General features: G+C 41.6%; 1 protein-coding gene across 2 annotated transcripts in view; it reads left to right on the forward strand.

Moving 5' to 3' along the window:
* pah (phenylalanine hydroxylase) overlaps positions 1 to 22785 on the forward strand; it is a 95266-nt gene that overhangs the window by 71451 nt on the left and 1030 nt on the right. The window lies entirely within an intron of this gene.

Consider the following 22785-nt stretch of genomic DNA (forward strand, 5'->3'; position numbering starts at 1 on the left):
TTCCGCCTTGTATCACCTTTCATTAAAGAGTATAAAAGTATGAAAATACTGCAAATACTGATGCAAATACTGCCCATTGTGTAGTTATGATTGTCTTTAGGCTTGCCATCCTTCCACTTGCAAGTGGTAAGTGACGCGCATGCCCGATATGCACTGAGAGCACACACACAGCAGCTCAGTCCTGAATTACTGCTCGTGCACTTCACTCGCGCGCTCTGTGAGCTGCGCAGGGCCGGAGTGCGCACCCTCCAGAGGGCACTCGCTGTTCAGGGCGGAGTGATTTGGAGCGCAGGATGCCTGCGGAGCCGAGCGTATCCGTGTATTGGCGTTGCTGTGTGCAGGCGAATCGTGTATTGGTGTTGCTGTGTGCATGTTAATCGTTTTAAAAACGTTAATCTGATGATCCGCTGATACGGTCTAATGTAAACCCCACCTTAGGGCTTCAAACACCCCAGAAAACCTGGTTCCTCAAGGGTTCAATGGAAAGTTAGGTGTTCTTACAATCTTAGAAAAAAGGTTCTTCAGTAGTTCTCTAAATAAAGTGTTCTTAGAAAAGAAAAAAAGGTAGTTTTGGATAGTTGCTTCCTAAAAGAACTTTACTTGAAACTTTCTCAAATAAGAAAACCCTCTGTTATAGGATTCTACATAGAACCTGTATTAAGAATTATCCCAGATGGAAAAAGTACAATGGGTCTTGATTTGACCCCCTTTTTATCCATGCAGCTAAAAAGTGACCTTCTATACAGTATGTGAGGAATCCTCTCTGTTGCAGAGGTCTACACAGAACCACTAGAAGGACAAGGAAAATAACCTTCTATGGTTCTATGTTTTTTTTTTAATTAAAGTTTTTATTTGAACAACTGTGGTACATGACTCATATGGTACATTATACAGAAAAGCAAAGATAGGGAAAAAAAGGTCAGACAGTTAAATTAACGTAATTTGATGTGTTCCTGGTTGAAAGAAAAAACATATAAAGTATAATCTTAACACAAAAACAGAGAGGGTGAATGCACATAGGCTTCATAGTAGAGCCCTATAACTAAGCTACTAGTCCAGAGGTCAGATACTCTGCAAAGAAGTCCCAGCTACCCAGTGCCACAGGCCCTTTGCCCCTTATTCTAGCAAGCATGATCTCACACGACACTGTCTCACTCATTAAAACTTTCCATTCTTGGAATGTTGGGTTTATGGGTGATTTCCAGTGCCATAGTATGATTCTAGAAGCTGAGGCTAACCCAACCATCAACACTGAGTGAACGTCTTTAGTCAGCTGTGGTATTACGGTCTTTTCAAGTTCAAGTCAACTTTATTGTCAATAATGCCATATGTGCAGGACATACAGAGAATTGAAATTGCGTTTCCCTCTTATCCGCAGTGCAAACAGTAATAAATATGAAATATAAGATATAGGTACAAGATATAAACTATAAAAATGGAAAAAAGGGGGGAGGGAAAAAAAACACCGGGGGGGTTTACACACACAAGCTAAAGCTATCTAAGAAAAGACAAGACAGTGGCAATCCAGAAAGTGCAAATGTGGCAGTGTGAACAGAATTAACGGTATAAATTTAAATGTGACAAATGACAATATAAACAGAATGAACAATGTAAACCGGAACAGCAGTCTGACAGTATAGTAATTATCAGTATAAATATAAATAAATAAATGGCAGTATGAGCAGAATTTACAGTGTAAGTATAAATATGGCAGATATGACAGTATAAACAGTGTAGCAGTGAAGTCTATCAAAGATTAAAGATGTATAAAGTGTAAACAGTTTTTATATAGTGCAAAAAAAGGCAGTATGAGCAGAATTTTCAGTGTAAGTATAAATATGGCAGATATGTGAAAAGTGTAAACAGTGTTCTAAACAGTTTCTATATAGTGCAATTAACAAAAAAAAAAAAACCTGTGTAGACAGTATTGTAAACAGTTTTAACATAGTGCAACTGAATTCCATTACAGTTCATTAAAGTGTCTGGTGACATTTGGTTTGTGTATTAAGGGAAGGGGGTACTGGCCTGGGAGGGAGTTCAGCATCCTGACAGCTTGGTGGAAGAAGCTGTCTCTCAGTCTGCTGGTTCTCGCCCGGAGGCTTCTCATTCTCCTCCCATAAGGCAGGAGGCTGAAGAAGTGGTGGTTGGGATGGGTGGAGTCGCCCACAATGCTGAGTGCTCTGCGGGCCAGGCGTGTGTTGTAAATATCCTGAAGGGAGGGTAGGGGGACACCAATGACCTTCTCAGCTGCTCTCACTATGCATTGCAGGGTCTTCTGGCAGGATGCAGTACAGCCGCCGTACCACACAGTGATGCAGCTGGTCAGGATGCTCTCAATGGTTCCGCGGTAGAAGGTCTGCATGATAGGGGCTGGTGCTCTAGCTCTTTTCAGTCTGCGGAGGAAGTAGAGGCGCTGCTGAGCTTTCCTGGCCAGCGATGCAGTGTTGCTGCTCCAGGAGAGATCCTCGGTGAGGTACACACCCAGGAACTTGGTGCTGCTCACTCTCTCCACAGCAGCACCATTGATGGTCAGTGGAGGATGCTGGGTGGAGGCTGTCCAGAAGTCAACAACCATCTCCTTCGTCTTCTCCACATTAAGCGAGAGATTGTTGTCTCTGCACCACGCGGCCAGTTGGCTCACCTCGTCCCTGTAGTATGACTCATCATTGTTGTTAATGAGTCCCACCACAGTCGTGTCATCCGCAAACTTGATGAAGAGGTTGCTGTTGTGTGTTGGTGTACAGTCGTGGGTCAGCAGGGTGAAGAGAAGGGGGCTGAGCACACATCCTTGAGGGGCCCCTGTGTTCAGAATGATGGTGCTGGATGTGTTGCTGCCGACCCGGACTGCCTGTAGTCTTCCGGTCAGGAAGTCCAGCAACCAGTTGCAGAGGGAGGTATTTAGTCCTAGACAGTCTAGTTTCTGTATCAGCTGCTGGGGGATGATTGTGTTAAATGCTGAACTAAAGTCTAAGAACAGCATCCGCATGTAAGAGTCCTTAATGTCCAGGTGAGTGAGAGCTGAGTGGAGATCGGTGGAGATTGGCCTGATATGCAAATTGGTACGGGTCCATGGAGGGCGGAAGGATGGATTTGATGTGCTGCATGACTAACTGCTCGAAGCACTTCATAATGATGGGGGTCAGTGCCACAGGGCGGTAGTCGTCGAAGCAGGATGGAGAGGCCTTCTTTGGAACAGGGATGATGGTGGTGCTCTTGAAGCAGGTGGGAACAACAGCTTGGCTCAGGGAGGTGTTGAAAATGTCTGTGAGCACTTCTGTGAGCTCCTTTGCACAGTCCTTTAGCACACGACCTGGAATGTTGTCAGGTCCTACAGCTTTGCGGGTGTTGATCCTGGAAAGGGATCTCCTCACACTGGCTGGAGACAGGGACAGCACCTGGTCATCCGGAAGGGGTGGTGTTTTCTGTGCAGGCATGCTGTTGTTGGCTTCAAACCGTCCAAAGAAGTTATTTAGACTGTTCAGCAGAGTGATATCCTTGTCACAGGTCTGTGGTTGAGGTTTATAGTCCGTGATGGTCTGTATCCCCTGCCACAGGCTCCTTGTGTCTCTGCTGTCAGTGAAATGATGGGCTATCCTGCTACTGTACTGCTTCTTTGCTAGTCTGATGCCATGGGACAAGTTGGCTCTTGCTGATCTCAGACCAGCCCCATCACCTGCTCTGAAAGCAGCGTTCCGGGCTTTCAGTAACCGATAGACGTCCCCCGTCAGCCATGGTTTCTGGTTGGCCCGTACTGTGATGGTCTTAATGTCTGTGACATCATCAGTGCATTTACTAATGTAGGCTGTAACAGTGTCTGAATACTCCTGGATGTTGATCTGGTGGTTGTAAGTGGCTGCCTGCTTAAACATGTCCCAGTCTGTGATGTTAAAGCAGTCCTGAAGTGCTGCAGAAATGTGCCAGTTTCCTTTGACATTTCCAGCAGACGTTACTAGTTATTAGCCCTATTCTAAAAAGCCTGCATGGTGTCCAATAAAACCTGTGTAGGATTTTGTATTGAATAAATTTACATCTAATTTCTTTAATATATTTACCATTATCTGCCAAAATTTGTTCCCAGATATCTTTGTCAATTTCACAATCAATTTCACAATCTTAAATTTTCACATGTGCCACTGGTCAAACAAATCGATTTATTGTAAATTACTGATGCCTTATGATTACATGGATATTGGAAGTAGTCAACAACTGGATTGTCTACTTTATTTGGCTGACTTTTTTCCATTATACATTGTCTAATCTGCAAGTACTTCCAGAAGTCACCCTTCTTTCGAAGATCGTACTCCTGAACTAGATCAGCAAAGGATTTAAAGATGCCATCTTTATAGAGGTCATTAATTGTATGAAGTCCTTTCTCTACCCAGCTTTTCCAAAACACTGTTTGTTTCCCTATTCTAATTTCTGGGTTATGCCATAGTGAGGCATATTGCTGCTTGTAATGTGAGAGTTTGTGTAGCTTATGAATCTTTGCCCAGACCTCCCTAGAGTGCTTAATAATTGGGTTTTTAACTCTCTCTATACCAGTCACTTGTTGGGATAATACTTGTATAGGAGGAAAGGGTGTGGCAAGAGTCTCTTCTGTGGTGGCCCATCTTAAGCCAGACACCATTCCGCTCCAATGTTTAGCTATCTTAGCCATTTCAAAAGACAAGCTATACAATCTAATATTAGGTAAACCCAGCCCACCTTTATCTTTAGGTACGAGCAGTTTGCTCAATTTAAATCTAGGTTTCCTCCCTGCCCAAAGAAATTCCTTGATGAGATTATCATCTCATCTCATCTCATCTCATTATCTCTAGCCGCTTTATCCTTCTACAGGGTCACAGGCAAGCTGGAGCCTATCCCAGCTGACTACGGGCGAAAGGCGGGGTTCACCCTGGACAAGTCGCCAGGTCATCACAGGGCTGACACATAGACACAGACAACCATTCACACTCACATTCACACCTACGCTCAATTTAGAGTCACCAGTTAACCTAACCTGCATGTCTTTGGACTGTGGGGGAAACCGGAGCACCCGGAGGAAACCCACGCAGACACGGGGAGAACATGCAAACTCCGCACAGAAAGGCCCTCGCCAGCCATGGGGCTCGAACCCAGGACCTTCTTGCTGTGAGGCGACAGCGCTAACCACTACACCACTGTGCCGCTGAGATTATCATACTGTTTAAAAATATGATCTGGTATACTGAGCGGAAGCATCATGGATATATAATTAATTTGTGGGGCAATCACCATTTTAATGACATTTACTTTGCCACACAAGGTCAGGTTTAACTTCTCCCATTTCCCTATATTTGTCTTGATTTTCTGAAGCAGTGGATCTTAGTTCAATGCAGTCATTTCACTAAAGTCTGGGCTCAGCTTGATACCCAGGTAGACCATGCCCTTTGGGATCCATTTAAAGTTCTACTGTGTCATTACTTGTGGATGACAATGTTTGGATATTGGCATTGCTTCAGATTTGGTCCAATTAATTTTGTAACCTGAAAGCTGAGAATATTCACTGATAGTATCCATTAAAGCAGGTAGGGAGTTTTGTGGGTCACTAGTCAGAAAAAGTATGTTGTCAGCATAAAGCATTAGCTTATGTTCACTACCCCCTCCTTTCACTCCTTTGATGGAGGAGTTTGCTCTTATAGCTACCGCCAGAGGTTCCAAGACAATTGTAAACAGAAGTGGTGATAGAGGACACCCCTGTTGTGTTCCTCTGGAGAGGTTAAAGAATGATATGATCAGACCATTTGTCATAACTGCTGCCTTAGCTGTACAGTATCTTAATACAGTATCTTAATAACTGTACAGTATCTTAATCCATTTCATGAAACCAGTTCCAAACCCAAATCTTGACAGGGCCAAATGAAGAAAACCCCACTCGACCCTGTCAGAGGCCTTCTCAGTGTCCAATGAGACTGCAGCCACTGATGCAGTGTTGGAGGAGTGTAACCATATCAAATGTATAAGCCTTCGTAGATTATCAGTCGAAGATCTACCCTGTAAGAAACCAACCTGGTCTGGGTGTATAATGTCTGGTAAAACTGTTTCTAGCCTTAGGGCCAATACCTTGGCCAGTATTTTGCTATCTACATTAATTCGGCTAATTGGCCTGAAATTGGCAGGATCTGTATGGTCTCTGCCTTTATAGGAATCAATGATATGAGCGCTTCATTCAGAGATGGTGGAAGTGAGCTGGTCTGAAAAGCCTCTTCATACACCTTTGTCAAAACTGGAGTAATTATGTCTATATACTCTTTGTGGTATTCGACAGGAAACTCATCGGTTCCAGGTGATTTCCCTGTTTTCATAGCTCGGATAGCTTTTATCACCTCCTCTTGGGACACTGGTTTGTCAAGAATATCTACCTGTTCAGACGTTAGGCTTGGAAGAGATATGTTTGAGAAAAAGTTCTGCAATGATAGTTTGTTTGGCATACTTCTGATCTATACAGCTTCTCATAAAAACTTTTGAAGACCTCATTAATTCCCTTGGAAGATGTTACTAATGACCCCCCTCTTCTTATTGCTGGGATTACATGACAGGGATGAGAATTTTCCGCCAATCGGCGGATTTCCAACTTTTTCAGACCAAAATGATCTTTTTTGAGATCGATGTAAATCTGTTGAGAATTTTTTTTTTTGGAGAGTATGGTTAATGGTCTGTGGTCACCTTAAAACGTCTTGATTCTTGGTGGGCTCCGGGTTAACACACCCGAGTCTTAGTTTCGATATGTCGTCATTAACATTCACTTTTGCGACAGTGTTCAACTTATTTGCGGTAGAATTTTCAGGAAATCCCCTCGTGTGCAGTGTACAAACAACAAGTGCGCATGCTCTCCATGCGTGGCTTGCAATCACCGTTCACCCAATACGCATTTGTAAAGACGCGTATTCAGCAGGGATATTAGCATATTGACAATGGCAAAAGTCCTAGGTGAGAAAGAAGAGGATCGAGCGAGGGAGAGTGATAAAAGTGCAGGGATAAAGAACTGTTTTCGATGGGCTTGGTTAGAAAGAGCGCTAAATGTCGAGATCGACAAGCAGACCGTCACAACGAAGCTCGGTGATCACATCCAGAAAATAGACGTCCCAGGAAAAGTACTTTGCTCGTTGTGTTCAGACATGATTAACTACGGTAGTAGAGGGGCAAGGACTATCGAACTTCACATACACACCAAAAAACACAAAGGTGGGTCGAAAATTATTTTGCCTGTTCAATGATTCATTATATTTATAAGGTATTTTGCACGAATCAATGCCATGGTGTGTGTGTGTGTGTGTATATATATATATATATATATATATATATATATATATATATATATATATATATATATATATATATATATAAAATACATGTATCTTTTATAAATGGGGTTAGCTTATCTAATGTAGCATGTTGGGGAAAATCATGGTATCATACCTAAAATTTTATCAGAAATATAGATATGATACTATGTATAACTCTCCGACTTATTGCTCATTTCATAGGGGGACGGGGGGAATTGCTGGCATGTGCCGCGCGGGAGCGTCTGCCCAAATTTTTTAGGCCTAGATGAACTTATAGTTTTTGATTTTAAAAATATTTCCAATATGTAATACCAATTGTACATGCCTGTTCTTTAATTCAAAATCACCATCTTGATCTTCAGATTGACCGTATGGTATCTGTATTACATTACACAACATCCTGTCCAGATAAAACCTGAAAGGGAAGTGATGAGTGATGTTGAATGTTGCCTGCTTAATATGCAAGACCTCCTGCTACCATGATAACATCTGAAGAAAGCTTAAGAGAATTATAGAACTTTTTTTTCTGGTTTGCACTTCATTTTAAAGGATTAGAGTATTCAAAGACATGAATAGCAAAAATGCAGAAATATGATACTGTAGAGCTCGTTCATTGATTGTTTTGAAATCATCTTGTACCATATTAATAATTTTCACCTGGTAGTCCACCAAGAAGGGGAATTTATTTCCAAATAAATTGCAACTTTTTGCTGATAAAATGAATGGTTTTGGGGTAAAAAAAAAAAAAAAAAAAGCCAAAAATCATGAGCTCCTGTGAGCCTGGGCCCTGCCCCCTGGGCCCCGCCCCGGTTTTTTCAGACTTTTTAAAATATTTTTCATTCTCATCCCTGTACATGAGCAGTGCTTTGCTCCTTAAGCTGTCTAGCCAGAAGTCTGCCTGTTTTCTCTCCTGCTTCCTAAAATGTTGTTTTCAATCTAAATAGAGCATATTCAGCCTTTTTGTTAAAGGTCCCATGGCATGATGGTTTGTTAATGCTTTAAACGGGCTCGTGGAGGTTTCCGGATGTTATATCCGCAGCCTTTCTCGAAATGAACCCTTGGCACGTAAATATAGCCTCCTGGGAGAAAGCCCCATTTCAGCGCTTTTCCCAGTGCGTCGTTTTGCTAATGAGAAGCAGGAGGCGGGGAAGGGTAGAGGGTGGGGGCGGGCCATGGGGGGAGGGGGAGGGGCTTGACCAAGCTGCACGCACACACATACTCGCTGCTATCAGCGCCTGTAGCCACGCTGCTAAGACAAAACCCCGTTCTCCCTCGGACTCCTTTCGTAAACTCAACGTGACACAGAGAACAGAGAGTGAGAGTGTTCGGAGTGGTAGTTTACGAACGTATAATACCCTAGGCTTGAACACGCACTCCATAACCAAAGAGGATAGAAGCAGCAACTACAGCCAGCGCTCGAAACTAACGGTGTCCCGATGTCCCGGGGACCATAAAAAATGTCATCGGGACACAAAATTATCATATCTGGGACAATCCCGGGACAATGGAAAAAAATAGATCTAGAAAAAAAGTTCTACATTAATATTATTTACAAAGCCGTAACACATACGTAGACATTCACCTAATTTGTCAATTTTAATTTTAAAACGTTAACAGCGAAAAATACATAGTAGCTACACTTTCGATGCACCTGCATCCGTAGGCTACAGAGCAGCGCATTCTGTTCTAGAATCTTCGGCCGGAGTCCGCATTATATGGACTTGGAATGGAATTGCTACCACACACGCTGCGCCGACTCTTGCCAGAACAAAAATGCTTAAGTGGTTGAAGCGGACCGACCGCGGGGAAGAAACTGAAAGCCCAGACATAACGTCTCCGGGACCTTCAGGATCCAAAGTGTCATCGCCTGGTCTGCAGGCAACGCTAGCAACTGAATGAACTTAATGAACACTGTTAGACACGTTATAAAATACAACAGGAATGATGTGGATGATATTGACGGAAGGTACCGTTCAACAGAATAAGTGAGTTTTCTTGGTGTCTTTCTAGTTCAGAAAGTTTAGTCAGTCAGCAGCACAACTAGGCTCGGACCTGCCACTATGCTGATGTTGCTAACATTTGCACCCGGCAGCGAAAGTTCATAAAATGGATAACGGAAAGTTCATAAAAATAGATAACGGTAATGGATAATGGAAAGTTCATAAAAATGGATAACGGTCTCATCTCATCTCATTATCTGTAGCCGCTTTATCCTGTTCTACAGGGTCGCAGGCAAGCTGGAGCCTATCCCAGCTGACTACAGGCGAAAGGCGGGGTACACCCTGGACAAGTCGCCAGGTCATCACAGGGCTATGGATAACGGTAATGGTGAAAATTATAAGTTGGCCTTATAAATGCCAACAGATATTCAAGGTATAAGTAGATGAAATGAACATAAAAGGGGTCTTATTTTCAGCTAAAGTGTACTGCAGATGTAGGGAGTTGAAACATTTTCTGAGTGAGCTAGTTGGCCCCTTTAAATAAACGGGTATCTATTCATACAGTGAGATCGCCAAAGTTTAATAAACTGAAAATGCAATAACTAATTTTGAAGTAGATGATGTATAGGACATGTGTCACTTGTGTCTTGTGACTTATTGTAAAAATGATATAAAGGGTTCAAAATCGCATAGTTACAAATATAGTAGTAACTTCATATGATAATATTAACCACTGGTTATTTCAGAGAGGAAAAAAATGGGGACACTATTGCTTCCATTCGGGACAATACAACACAGAATTCGGGACCACTGGGGGACACAAAGAAAAAAAGTTAATTTCGAGCCCTGACTACAGCAACATATCGCTTATCCAACAGAAGACATGCATTGCGGAGCAATAGTCAAACATAAGCTCATAAGTTACAGTCAATTTCCAGACTAAACTCAGTTTAACAGAGCATGCTGCATGCTCTTTAGTTTTGTAGCGCAGATTACCTGGCTAACTGCAGGAAGCAGTTAGCTGCACAGCTAATGTAGCCATTGCTAGGCTAACGTGGCACCGATTTTAAAACACGCCAAAACGACCAGTTATACACTTACTTGTTCGGTGTTTGTGGCTGATGCGGCAGGGATGCTTGGTACGGACCCAGGCTTCAGTGACAGTTGATGTGCAAAACCTGCCCTGTACTGTCCCAAGTTGTGGAAACATTCCTCAGGAAAATGCTTCCGACAAACATACACCGTCTTAGGTAGACTCGACGGCGTATTATTGAAGTAAATAAAATTAAGCCACTGCGTCTTCAGGGGCTCTCCCGTCGGCAGTAAAAACAGACTCTTTTCTGTGTTGTCACATCCATGTACAGCGCAACTTCCATGTTTCGCTCACTTAGGTGATGCCATGTTGTTGTGTCCTCTATGGTCTCCTCACTACAACTGGGCGGGGCAATCCATACAGTGGGTGGGAATCCAGAGGGGGGGCGTGGGGATCATCTCCCTTGCTGACGTAGTAAAGGGAAGAACTTATCAACGTGCCGTTTTGACGCGCCATTCTCAAATGTTGGGCATAGTTTGGTTTACACATTATGAAATTTCTAGCCACTGGGGTGACTTAAGAAGGTCAGAGGAACTCATTTTAACGTTAAAAAAACCTCAGAAAGTGAAAATTTCATGCCATGGGACCTTTAAATATTTCATGTATTTTGGATTTACATTTGCAAATATTATTAAACAGACTATCTGTATAATGCTTGGCCAGTTCTCTCTCCATTACGATTAATTCTGCTTCCAATTTTTTAAGTGTTAATGTGCTCTTTTTTCTTTTTGGAAGTTTGCGCAATTATTTTACCTCTAATGTAAGCTTTTGATGCCTCCCAGACCATTGCCACACTGTCTGTACTGCCCATGTTGATCTCAAAAAATGATGATAGATCTTCAGCCAGTTCATTATGAAATACCTCATCTTGCAGTATGGAAGTATTCATCCTCCATCTACCTCGCCTGATTCTGTCTGGGTGTATATTTATACAGAGTTCAACAGGTGCATGATCTGACAGTGAAATAGCATTAATGTTGCTGTCGATGACAGCATTGATTTAGATTCTGAGAGATCAAAATAATATCTATACATGAAAAGGACTTGTGGCAATGAGAGTAAAAAGAATATTCTTGTTTATTTGGATTAACCAAATGCCATTTGTCAATCAAACCATTGTCCCTCATCGACATGTGAATGGCTGCTCTATCCTTAGGTATTACAGTTCGGGAAAATCTGCTTTTATCTAATGTATTATCCAAAACCTGGTTAAAATCTCCTGCCAAAACCACTTTACCTTGTGCATTCCCCAATATGCTGTTAACCTCATGGAAAAAAGATGGCTCATCTTTATTGGGGGCATAAATATTAGTGTGTTAATTCCATGCCGTTTATGATGGTATCAAGACAAATAATTCTACCATTCGCATCCCTAAATTCCTTTACCAATGAGAAATTTAACATTTTGTGTACCAAAATATGAACTCCATTTTTCTTGCTGGAAAAAGAACTATAAAAAACTTGCCCCACCCAATCTCTTTTAAATTGTTTAGCCTCATCATCCTTTCGGTGTGTTTCTTGAATAAATGCTATGTCTGTTCGTTGAAGTTTAAGATATGAGAGCACCTTCTTCCTTTTCACTGGGTTTCCGCATCCATTTATGTTCCAGGACACTACCTTAACATAAGCATTATTTGCCATTCAGGCCTTATGGAAAACAAATTAAAATATTGAGCATATAAAGGCAATTCCATTTTGTCTGACCTTCTTGAGACATTACCAGAGCTTTTGTACCGCTGAATAATTTCAAAATCAAAATGTCCAGACCTGGCAAGTGAACAAACATGACCAAACTGGTCAACAAAAACCCTCCCTTATCAGTAGAAGAAAACATATTCACATACAAGAGACTCCTACTAACTGGAGACTCTTCCTTTTTTTAAATCAGTCCAAATACCAAAAAAGAAAAGAAAAAGAAAATCTGACTTGGTCTGTGGAACATCCAACTCTCCTAGATTCAGATAGTTACACAAAAACCGTCCAGCCACACCATACCTTTCTCAAACTCTCCATTAGTGGTAGGCAAGGCAAGTTTATTTCTATAGCACATTTCATACACAGTGGCAGTTCAATGTGCTTTACAGAAGTAAAAGCAAAACAGTAAACAATAGAGAATAAAATTACATAAAATAAATGGGAAAAAATTAATAAGAATTAAACAATAGTAGAAATAAAATAATAAAATGAAGTAGAAGTTCAAATAGGGGGAGAAAAAAACAGCAGAATAAAATAGAATAAAGTTAAGTAAAATTTGAAACATGCAGAAACTGTAAAAGTACAGATTATAAAACATGTAAAGAAGACAATATTAATTATTTAACAGAAAGCATCTGAGAACAGCTTGGTCTTTAGTCTAGATTTGAAGCTGCCAACAGCAGGAGCATTTTTAATGTCCTCTGGCAGTTGGTTCCATAGCTGTACTGCATAGTAGCTAAAAGCTGCTTCACCACGCTTTGTTTTAACAACAGGTTTTACCAGTAAATTTTTCTGCTGCGATCTGGTAGATCTGATTGGGTTAGGCCGCTGCAACATATCAGAGAGGTAATTGGGCCCTGTACCATTTAGAGATTTGTACACCAGCAGCGATGCTTTAAAGTCAATTCTGTAGCTTACTGGAAGCCAGTGAAGGGACCTTAGAATTGGAGTAATGTGCTCTGTTCTTTTTGTTCGTGTGAGAACCCTCGCCGCTGCATTTTGAACCAGCTGAAGTCGTTTGATGGTCTTTTTTGGCAGGCCTGTGAAAAGGCCATTGCAGTAATCAACCCTACTAGAGATGAAGGCATGTATCAGTTTTTCCAGCTCATTTTTTGACATAAGTCCTCTTAGTTTGGAAATGTTTTTAGGTGATAAAATGCCGTTTTAGTGATTGCTTTCATGTGACTGTCAAAGTTTAGCTCGCTGTCAATGAAAACACCAAGATTTTTAACCATTTCTTTAGTTTTAATCCCTTTTGTGTCAAGAATAGTGGTAATCCTGAGTCTTTCATCTTTTTTCCAAATAGAATTACTTCTGTTTTATCTGTGTTCAGCTGAAGAAAATTTTGTGACATCCAGTTGTTGATTTGATCGATACACTGGTAGAGACATTCAAGGGGGGCATAATCATTAGGTGATAGAGCAAGATAAATTTGGGTGTCATCTGCATAGCAGTGATAGAAAATTGAATTGTTATTGATAATTTGCCCAAGTGGGAGCATATAAAGGTTGAATAGTAATGGTCCAAGAATCGACCCCTGGGGGACACCACAGGTCAAGGACATTGACGTTGAGGAACAATTTCCCATGGTAACAAAGAAGCTTCTATCTTTTAAGTATGAATTTAACCAATTGATAACTTTACCAGTCAACCCAACCCAGTGTTCAAGTCGATATAGCAGTCTGTTGTGATCAACAGTATCAAAAGCTGCACTGAGGTCCAGTAATACCAGGACCGATGTTTTGCCTGCATCAGTATTAAGACGTATGTCATTTATAACTTTAATCAGCGCTGTTTCAGTGCTGTGATTGGCACGAAATCCTGACTGAAAATTATCAAAATGGCTGTTTGATATCAAGAAGGCAGTTAATTGATTGAAGACAATTTTTTCAAGGATTTTCCCGATGAATGGTAAATTTGATATTGGCCTGTAGTTATTTAATACTGAAGGATCCAGATTATTTTTTTAAGTAGGGGCTTTACAACGGCTTTTTTCAGGGACACAGGAACAACGCCAGTCTCTAGGGATGTATTTATAATTTGAAGCACATCTGTAATTATAAGATGAAGAACAGACTTAAAAAAGTTGGTGGGCAGAATGTCCAATTCAGATGTTGAGGAACTGAGATTTTGTACAGTTTTTTTTTAAGAGTCTCATAATCAATTAAACAAAATTCTGACATTGTGTTGAAGTTATCTATCTGTGTCATTGGTGATTGCAGTTTTTCAATTTTTTGCAACTGAGATATATTATGAGCAATATTCTGCCGTATTTTATCAATTTTACCTTTGAAGAAGGATGCAAACTCATTGCATTTATTAACTGAGAGAAGTTCAGGTGCTAATTGTGGTGGGGGATTAGTTAGCTTCTCTACTGTTGAAAATAGCACACGGGCATTGTTCATATTCCTGTTGATGATGTTGGAGAAGAAAGACTGTCTTGCTTTACGAATTTCATAATTATAATTACAAAGCATCTCTTTATGGATTTGATAATGGATGTGAAGTTTAGATTTGCGCCATTTTCTTTCAGTCTTTCTACATTCTCTCTTTAGCAGTTTAACAGCCGGGTACTGCTTCCATGGTGCTTTCTGCTTATCACTGACTCTTTTGATTTTGAATGGAGCAATATCATCCATAATTTGGGTCATATTTAAATTAAAAATTTCCAGTAAATCATCTACAGAGTCTGACATTTTGGTTGAGTTCTGAGAGAGAGCTTGCTCAAAGAGAACACATGTGTTGTCTTTTATGACTCTCCTACCCATAGTCATTGAGCTGTTCTGAATGTGAGGAGACATAGAAACATCAGAGAAAACACAGAAATGATCAGATAAGGCCAGGTCAACAACAGTAGTAGAAACAGTAAGACCCTTTGTGATGAAGAGGTCAAGGGTATGACCACGAGAGCGGGTCGCCCCTGTACATGTTGTACTAGGTTGAAGTTGTCAATAAGTGCAAGTAGTTCTTTGGCATAAGTGTTATCAGTATTATCTACATGCAAGTTAAAATCCCCAGATATAATAAGACAATCAAACTCTAAGCAAATGACTGACAACAGTTCACCAAACTCTTCAAGAAAGACTTTGGCTGAATGTCTCGGAGGTCTATAAATAGTTAATAATAATATGTTAGGAGAGCATGTAACAAGTGCACATAAGTGTTCAAAGGATGTAAAATCACCAAGTGAGGATTGTTTACATTGAAAAGAGACTTTGAATATATTTGCGATCCCTCCACCTTTCCCTTGTCGGGCAACATTCAAAAAATTAAAATTTCGTTGAGCTGCTTCAATAAGGGTGGTAGCACTATTTGCTTGATCCAGCCAAGTTTCAGTTAGAAGCAAAAAATCAAGATTGTGTTTGCAGATAAGATCATTAATTAAAAATGACTTGTTTGAAAGTGATCTAACGTTCAGAAGAGCTAGCTTTACAGAAAGTCTAGAAGTAATATCTGCTTGTGCACTCTGATGTTGTTTTAAAACAGGAAGGAGATTAGATTGGTTTACCCCCAGGGTTAAATGTGCTCTATGTTTTCTATTTCTTATCAACACAGGAATAAAGAATGGCATAGGCATATTGGGTCCCAGCTGGTTTTCAAAACTACACCCATTTGCAGGGACCCAGAGTACATCAAACAATACTTTCTAAATGTTCCATTTGGTTTGAGGGTGAAAGGATTGGAGATGGCATGTATCTTTTAGATGGTGAAAAAGATTTGTAGCCAGCTGAAAGTCCTGGGCGAACACAGTTTTGATGAACTGGGTACACTGCTTGTCGCAACAGATTTGGGCTGGAAAAAGAGTGTGTAGCCATTGGGAGCAATCTTTGCATACTATTAGGGAAATCCATGCGGGTGGGAGACAGAGATGGTGCAGTGAAGTCAGAAGAGCGAGAAATTGGTGAGTTCTTTGTATGGCAGTTTGTCTCTGATTTTTGGCAGTCTGTCTTTGAATCTTGGCAGTCTGGCAGGTCAGATGTCTGTGTGTCCTTGATGATGACTTGCAAAGATGATTGTTTTGGCTTTGCAGAGGTATTGTTTTTTGTAACTATGTCAGTCTGCGACATCTTATCAACTGTTTTCCTCAATGCTGGCTGAGAAAAGATTGCAAGTCTGTAATGGTCTACTAAGACTTTGGCCCCAGTCCAGCTGAGTTCAGTGCTATTTGGCTTGAAGAATTCTCTGCGATTCCAGAAAAGGTTAAAATTGTCTATGAAGTTCATACCAAATGAAAAACAAGTTTTTCCAAGCCAGGTGTTAAGACTGAAGAGTCGAGAAAATGCAAAGCTTCCTCTCGCTGGGAGTGGGCCACTAATAAAAGATTGTATTCCAGTCTTATAGAGATCAGAAAAAAGTTTTCTGAAATCATCTTGGACAAACAGCTGTTCTCTGAAAACATAATTTGCTCCCACATGCACAACAATACGTTTGATAGTTTTATGCTCGGACATGAGTTTCAAAATGCTGTCTTTGGTGTCAGAGATGGATGCATTTGGAAGGCAGCAAATAATCATCCCATGACCTTTTAAATGTCTTACAGTGGAATCACCAAGAACAAAGGTTATGGGATCAGGTGGTGTTACTAGCTGCTTTTTGCCTCTTCCCACAGCTCTTCGATCTTGGTGCGATCTCTTTTTACGATGTGTTTGTCTGCTTGAAAAATCCTCTTCCACATCCCTGAGGCATTCAAATTTGTTCTGAAGCCTTATGGGCTGTGGATTTTCCATAGGATTGTAAATCCTATTGTAATTTGTAGACCCAGCTCTATTGGGTTGCATAGAATGAGAACGAGCTGGTGTTGAGGTAATTACTCTTCTGTTTTTATTTTTGGGCTTGCCACCCATCATTTGCCAGTTTTCTGTACTCACATTTTGCCCAGCTTGATCGATGAGTTCATCCACTCGATCTGCAATGCCATCGGTCTGTCAGAGTGCAATCTCTGCATTCTCAGCCACTGTTTCTGTACTCCTTTCCTGAGATATCGCTTTTAATTCGTCCGTCTTTGGCAGAGTATCAATCTTTGATTCCAGGATAGAAATCCTCTGTTCTAGTTCCATGCATTTTCTGCAGGATTTATTGCCTCCTGGCATTTTGTTTTAAAAGCTAACTTATCTTATAAAGATGAAAAATAAAATGAAAAAATAGTGGAAATTAAATTAAAATTAAATTAAAAGCTTATAAAGATGAAAAATAAAATGAAAAAATAGTCGAAATTAAATTAAAATTAAATTAAAAGCTTATAAAGATGAAAAATAAAATGAAAAAATAGTGGAAATTAAATTAAAATTAAACTAAAAGCTTATAAAGATGAAAAATAAAATGAAAAAATAGTGGAAATTAAATGAGAAAGTAAAGTATAGAAATAAAGATCAAGAAAGCAGGAGCAAAGCAAAGAAGCATCCTACTCGCTTGAATAGGAGGAGCAAAAGGTCTGTCTCAAACTCAGGACCTTCTTGCTATAAGGGTATTTTAGGTTTGCTTCCATCGTACCTTCAAATGTACGCTTGTCAGAAAAGTGTGGGCAGTTACAGTCTTCATTCGCAGGATATTGATTTTTAATGAACTTTTGTTGTTTAATTTTAAATTACCTCTTCATTGTAACTTATTTTGTAAATTATTTAATGTTGTGTTTTATGGATATATGTTTTGGCTCTGTTTTGTTAACTGTGCTGCTGCCAGTCTTGGCCAGGATGCTCTTGTAAAATATATTTTTAATCTCAGTGAGTCTTTCCTGGTTAAATAAAATTAAAAAAAAAAAAAAGTAGCTTCCTTAACAGGTTTCTACTTGAACCCTTGCTGACAGGGAAACTCTCAATTGTAGGATTCTACACACAACCTTTCAGGGTTCCTGCAGAGACTCAAGCCAAAGAACATCTTTTTCTGGTTCTAGATTTTACTTCTCTCTCTCTCAATCATTTTAAGAAGAAGAAGAAACCTTTATTTGTCGCATGCACACTTCAAGCACAGTGAAATTCATCCTCTGCATTTAACCCATCTGAAGCAGTGAACACACACTCGGAGCAGTGGGCAGCCACACCAGAGTGCCTGGGGAGCAGTCGGGGTCAGGTACCTTGCTCAAGGGCACCTCAGCCCAAGGCCGCCCCATGTCAACCTAACTTTTTGATGTTTAATGGCTTCATCCAAGAACCCTTTAAGGATCTGTTGTTTGTCCGTCATTTGCGACAATGACCAAGAGCATCGTTTGTGACAGGTGAGACGATGTGAATGATTTACTGATGAGTTGATGTGGGTTCTTTGATGGCTGATGAGACCAATATGAGCATGGAACTTCCTTTGGCAGATCAGGCACACAAAGATGGAGTGAGCTGGCTGTGAAGAGTTGGATGATCTACTCTTCCTGGCTTGTCTCTTCAGATGCGCATCTCGGATTATTCTCTTTTCATAAGCCAGACAGCCTTGGTGGATTGCAGAGTGCCATGACGAGCGTTGTTGAGCAACCTGCTCTCAGTTGTCAGGATTTATTTCCATGTCTTTGAGTGACACTTTCAAGCTGTCCTTGAAGCACTTCTTTGGTCCTCCACGTATTCTCTTGCCTCTGAACAGCTAGCCATAGAAAAGTTTCTTGGTCAGACAACACTCATCCATGGGTGTTAGGTGGCCAGCCCACTGAAGTCGTGCTTTCTTGAGCATAGTGTGCACGCTAATGGAATTTGTTCAACCCAAGACTTCTGTGTCAGGTATTTTGTCCCGCCAGGTGATCCTGAGGAGCTTTTGGAGACAGTTGAGCTGGAAGCGATTCAGTTTGTGTGCATGATGTTCAGAGGTGGTCCATGTTTCACATGCATACAGGAGTGATGTCAGTACTACTGCATTGTAGACTCTTAGCTTGGTGTCTAGCTTGATGCCGCATCTCTCCCAGACTGAGTTTTTCAGGCGCCCAAAAGCAGTGCTGGCTTTCAAGATTCTCAGATTGACTTCATCATCGATGTTCGCTAAGCGGTTGATGGTACTGCCAAGGTATGTGAATCTCTGTGTTTTTCAGGGATTTTCCATTAACCATGATGTTGGGCTCTTCGTACTGATCTGCTGTAGAGGGCTGGTAAAGGACTTTTGTCGTCTTCTTGTTTATAGTTAATGCGAAGTTGTCACAAGCAGAGGCAAAGGAGTCCATGCTTTCTTGCATCAGCACTTCTGAGGATGCACTTGGAGCACAATCATCTGCGACGAGAAGTTCACGGACTGGGTCTATTCTCACTTTCGTCTTTGCCTGGAGTCGTCTTAGATTGAATACTCCGCCATCACTTCTGGATCTTATCTTGATGTCATCTTCTGAGTCGGAGTAGGCGTCGGTTAGCATGGCAGTGAAAATCATGCTAAATGGCGTGGGTGCCAGCACACAGCCTTATTTGACACCATTGGTAATGGGGAATGCTTCAGAGGATTCTCCATCATCCAGGGCATGAGCTTGCATGCCATCGTGAAATTGCCTCACCATCTTCACAAACTTGTCAGGACAGCCAAACTTTGCCATAATGGCCCAGAGTCCATTGCGGCAGACAGTATCAAAAGCCTTTGTCAAGTCCACAAAGGTGATGTACAAGGCTTTGTTTTGCTCCTGACTCTTTTCTTGGAGTTGTCGGGCAGCGAAGATCATATCTGTTGTTCCACGACCTTTTCTGAAGCCACATTGGCTCTCAGGGAGAAGGTTGTTTGTTTCCAGGTGATGGTTGAGTCTGTTTAAGAAGATTTGTGCAAGCATTTTGCCAGCTGTGGCTAGGAGTGAGATTCCTCTGTGGTTGTCACAAGTGTGTCTATTCCCTTTTCTTTTGTAGATGTGGACTATTGATGCATCTTTGAACTCTTGGGGGATGGTTTCGTGCTCCCACATTTCTTGGAAGAGTTCTGTCCGTTTCTTTTTCACAGATGGACTGTCTAGCTTGTAGATTTCAGAGGGGATGGAGTCTGATCCTAGAGCCTTGTTGTTGGACAGCAGTTTGATGACCTTCTGCACTTCTGTTTCTATTGGTGGTTCAGCCAGGGAGTTGTTGATTTCATACTGGGGGTGACAGGCAGTGGCATCTGCATTGATTGTGGATGGTCTGTTCAGGACACTGTTGAAGTGTTCAGCCCATCTGGTGAGGATGGAGTTCTTTTCATTGAGCAGCGTGGTTCCATCAGCACTCAGCAGAGGAGCGGTGCCACATGACTGGGGCCCATAGATGGTCTTTACAGCCTCATAAAACTTTCCATAGTTATGGCTGTCGGCATATGCTTGTATTTCGTCAGCCTTCTTCAACCAGCTGTCCTGCATTTCTCTGAGCCGCGTTTGTAAAATGTTCTTTGTGCTGTTGTAGCTTCTCTTTTTGGTAGGGTTGTTGATATCTTGCTGGTAAGCTCTGTGGGCTTGATGTTTCTCTTCTAGCAGCCTCTGAATCTCAGGGTCATTTTCATCAATCTAGTCTTGATGTTTTCTTGTGCTCTTGCCTAGGTGGTTGAGGGCAACACTGTGCACAGTGTTTCTGAATGAGGCCCAGTTCTCTTCTGTGTGGCCATCTTCCACATTCACTTCTTGAAGGGCATTGTTGAGATCAGCTGTAAGGTCTGACTTCACTTCAGGTCTTTGCAGTTTGTAGATATTAAGACATTCGAGTGACTTCTTCCCTTGTGGGCGCTGCTTTGATAAGATGGTCAACTTCAGTTTGGACAGAATCAGTCGATGATCTGTCCAGCAATCTGCACCACACATGGCTTTGGTTACACACACATAATCTCTGTCCTTCTGTTGTACTATTACATAGTCAATCATGTGCCAGTGTTTGCTTCGTGGGTGCATTCAGGTGGTTTTGTTCCTGGTAGGAAGCTGGAAGACAGTGCTTGTTATAAGGAGGTTGCGTGCACTGCACATCTGCAACAAGAGGAGGCCGTTGCTGTTGCACTTCCTGATTCCATGTCTGCCCAACACACCTTCCCAGGTCTCGTGATCTGCTCCTACCCTTGCGTTGAAGTCGCCTAGTATTATGAGCTTGTCATCCTTGGGTACTGCAGCAATGAGCCGTTCAAGGTCTTCGTAGAAAGCATCCTTGACTTTTTCAGCATTTGTCATGGTTGGGGCATATGCACTGATGACTGAGGCATGCTTCTTCTTATAGAGTGGAAGTCTGAGGCTCATGAGTCTGTCACTCTTTCCTTCAGGAAGACTGGAAAGTTTCTTGACAAGATTGTTAGCAATAGCAAATCCCACTCCAGCTTCATGTCGCTTGTCAGCACTCTTTCCACTCCAGAAGAAAGCGTATCCTGTTTTCTCTTCAACCAATTGGCCTTCGTTTGGGAGTCTGGTCTCGCTGAGGGCAGCAATTTGGATGCCATACCTTCTGAGTTCTCTAGCAACTAGTGCAGTTCTGTGCTCAGGTCTGTTGGAGTTCTGATTGTCCATTAATGTGTGGACATTCCATGCACCAATAGTAATTAGCACTATCATCTTTTTACTTTGCTTCTGTTGACCGCAAGGTTGGGATACCCGCCTGCCGTGGTATGCAGGCCAGGTTGAGGGGGTGAAGCAGGCTATGTTCGGCTCACCTTTTCTAGATCCTTCCTCAGGCCATGGAGGTGAGCAGAGCGAATCCTAAAAAAAGGACTGCTCAGACACCCAGGGGGCTGCCGAACTTGACTGCTGCTTCAGTTCCAGTCAGGAGCGATCCTATGTCCTGGGCCGCCTGTGTGCAGGTTTGTGACTACCAGCTTCCAGTATATCCACACCTGTCAGCATCGCCACTCCCCTGTCGCTGCAGGACTTAGCGGGTGATGATGAAGATGAGATGATGGTGATGATGTCTTGACTTGCGCTGGACTTTGATTAAAGTGAGGGGGAGTTGCATGTCATCTGCCTCACTCTCTCTTCCCATGTTCCATTTGGGCCCAGTGGCGAGGCACAGCCAAGACAACTGGAGATGGAGCCAGGCGCAGTGGATGATCAAGATGTCCTCAGTGTTCATCTTGCTCTGAGCACTCCACAGCACCTTGCTGTCCCCGCTGTCAAGGCCGTTGAACCATGGTTGGTTTCCTCCGCCCTCTATGCCGGTTTCAGACTTCTAGGACTGATGGCAACTAAAGGGTCACTCCACTCCCCCTACAGCTCCTTCTTTCCCAAGATGGAGCCTTGCCATCAGATGCAGTTTAGAGCCATGCCCAGGACAAACTATTTATTCTTTTAATTTAAGGATCTACAGTGGAGTTTAACTTCCTTGTTTTTATGAAGAGGCATACACAGAGATCATATGCGGAGACTCTTGACTGTTTGTTTATTTGCACCAATTTACGTGTGTGTGTGTGTGTGTGTGTGTGTGTGTGTGTGTGTGTGTGTTTAGTCTACGTCTAGTTCTTATCTAGAGTGTTTTATACTGTTTATATTGTGAGTGTTTAGTCTTTGTCTAGTTCTTATCTACCGTTTACACTGTTTATTTATACTGTTTATATTGTTTGTCTGAGTGTTTAGTCTATGTCTAGTTCTTATCTAGTGTTTATACTGTTTATATTGTTTGTCTGAGTGTTTAGTCTATGTCTAGTTCTTATCTAGTGTTTATACTGTTTATATTGTTTGTTTTTTCAATGATTCTATTTTTATTTTTATTTATTGCATTGCCTGTTTGCACTGTGGGTCAGAGAGGACTGAAATTTCATCTGTGCTGTATGTTGAGCATGTATAGCATATTTGATAATAAAGTTGACTTGACTTGACTTAATCAAGATACTACTTCATTCATTACTTCTAATGATACAGGAAAAAAATCATTAC

This window comes from Neoarius graeffei, chromosome 21 (genome assembly GCF_027579695.1).
Source record: "Neoarius graeffei isolate fNeoGra1 chromosome 21, fNeoGra1.pri, whole genome shotgun sequence".
Lineage (NCBI taxonomy): Eukaryota > Metazoa > Chordata > Actinopteri > Siluriformes > Ariidae > Neoarius > Neoarius graeffei.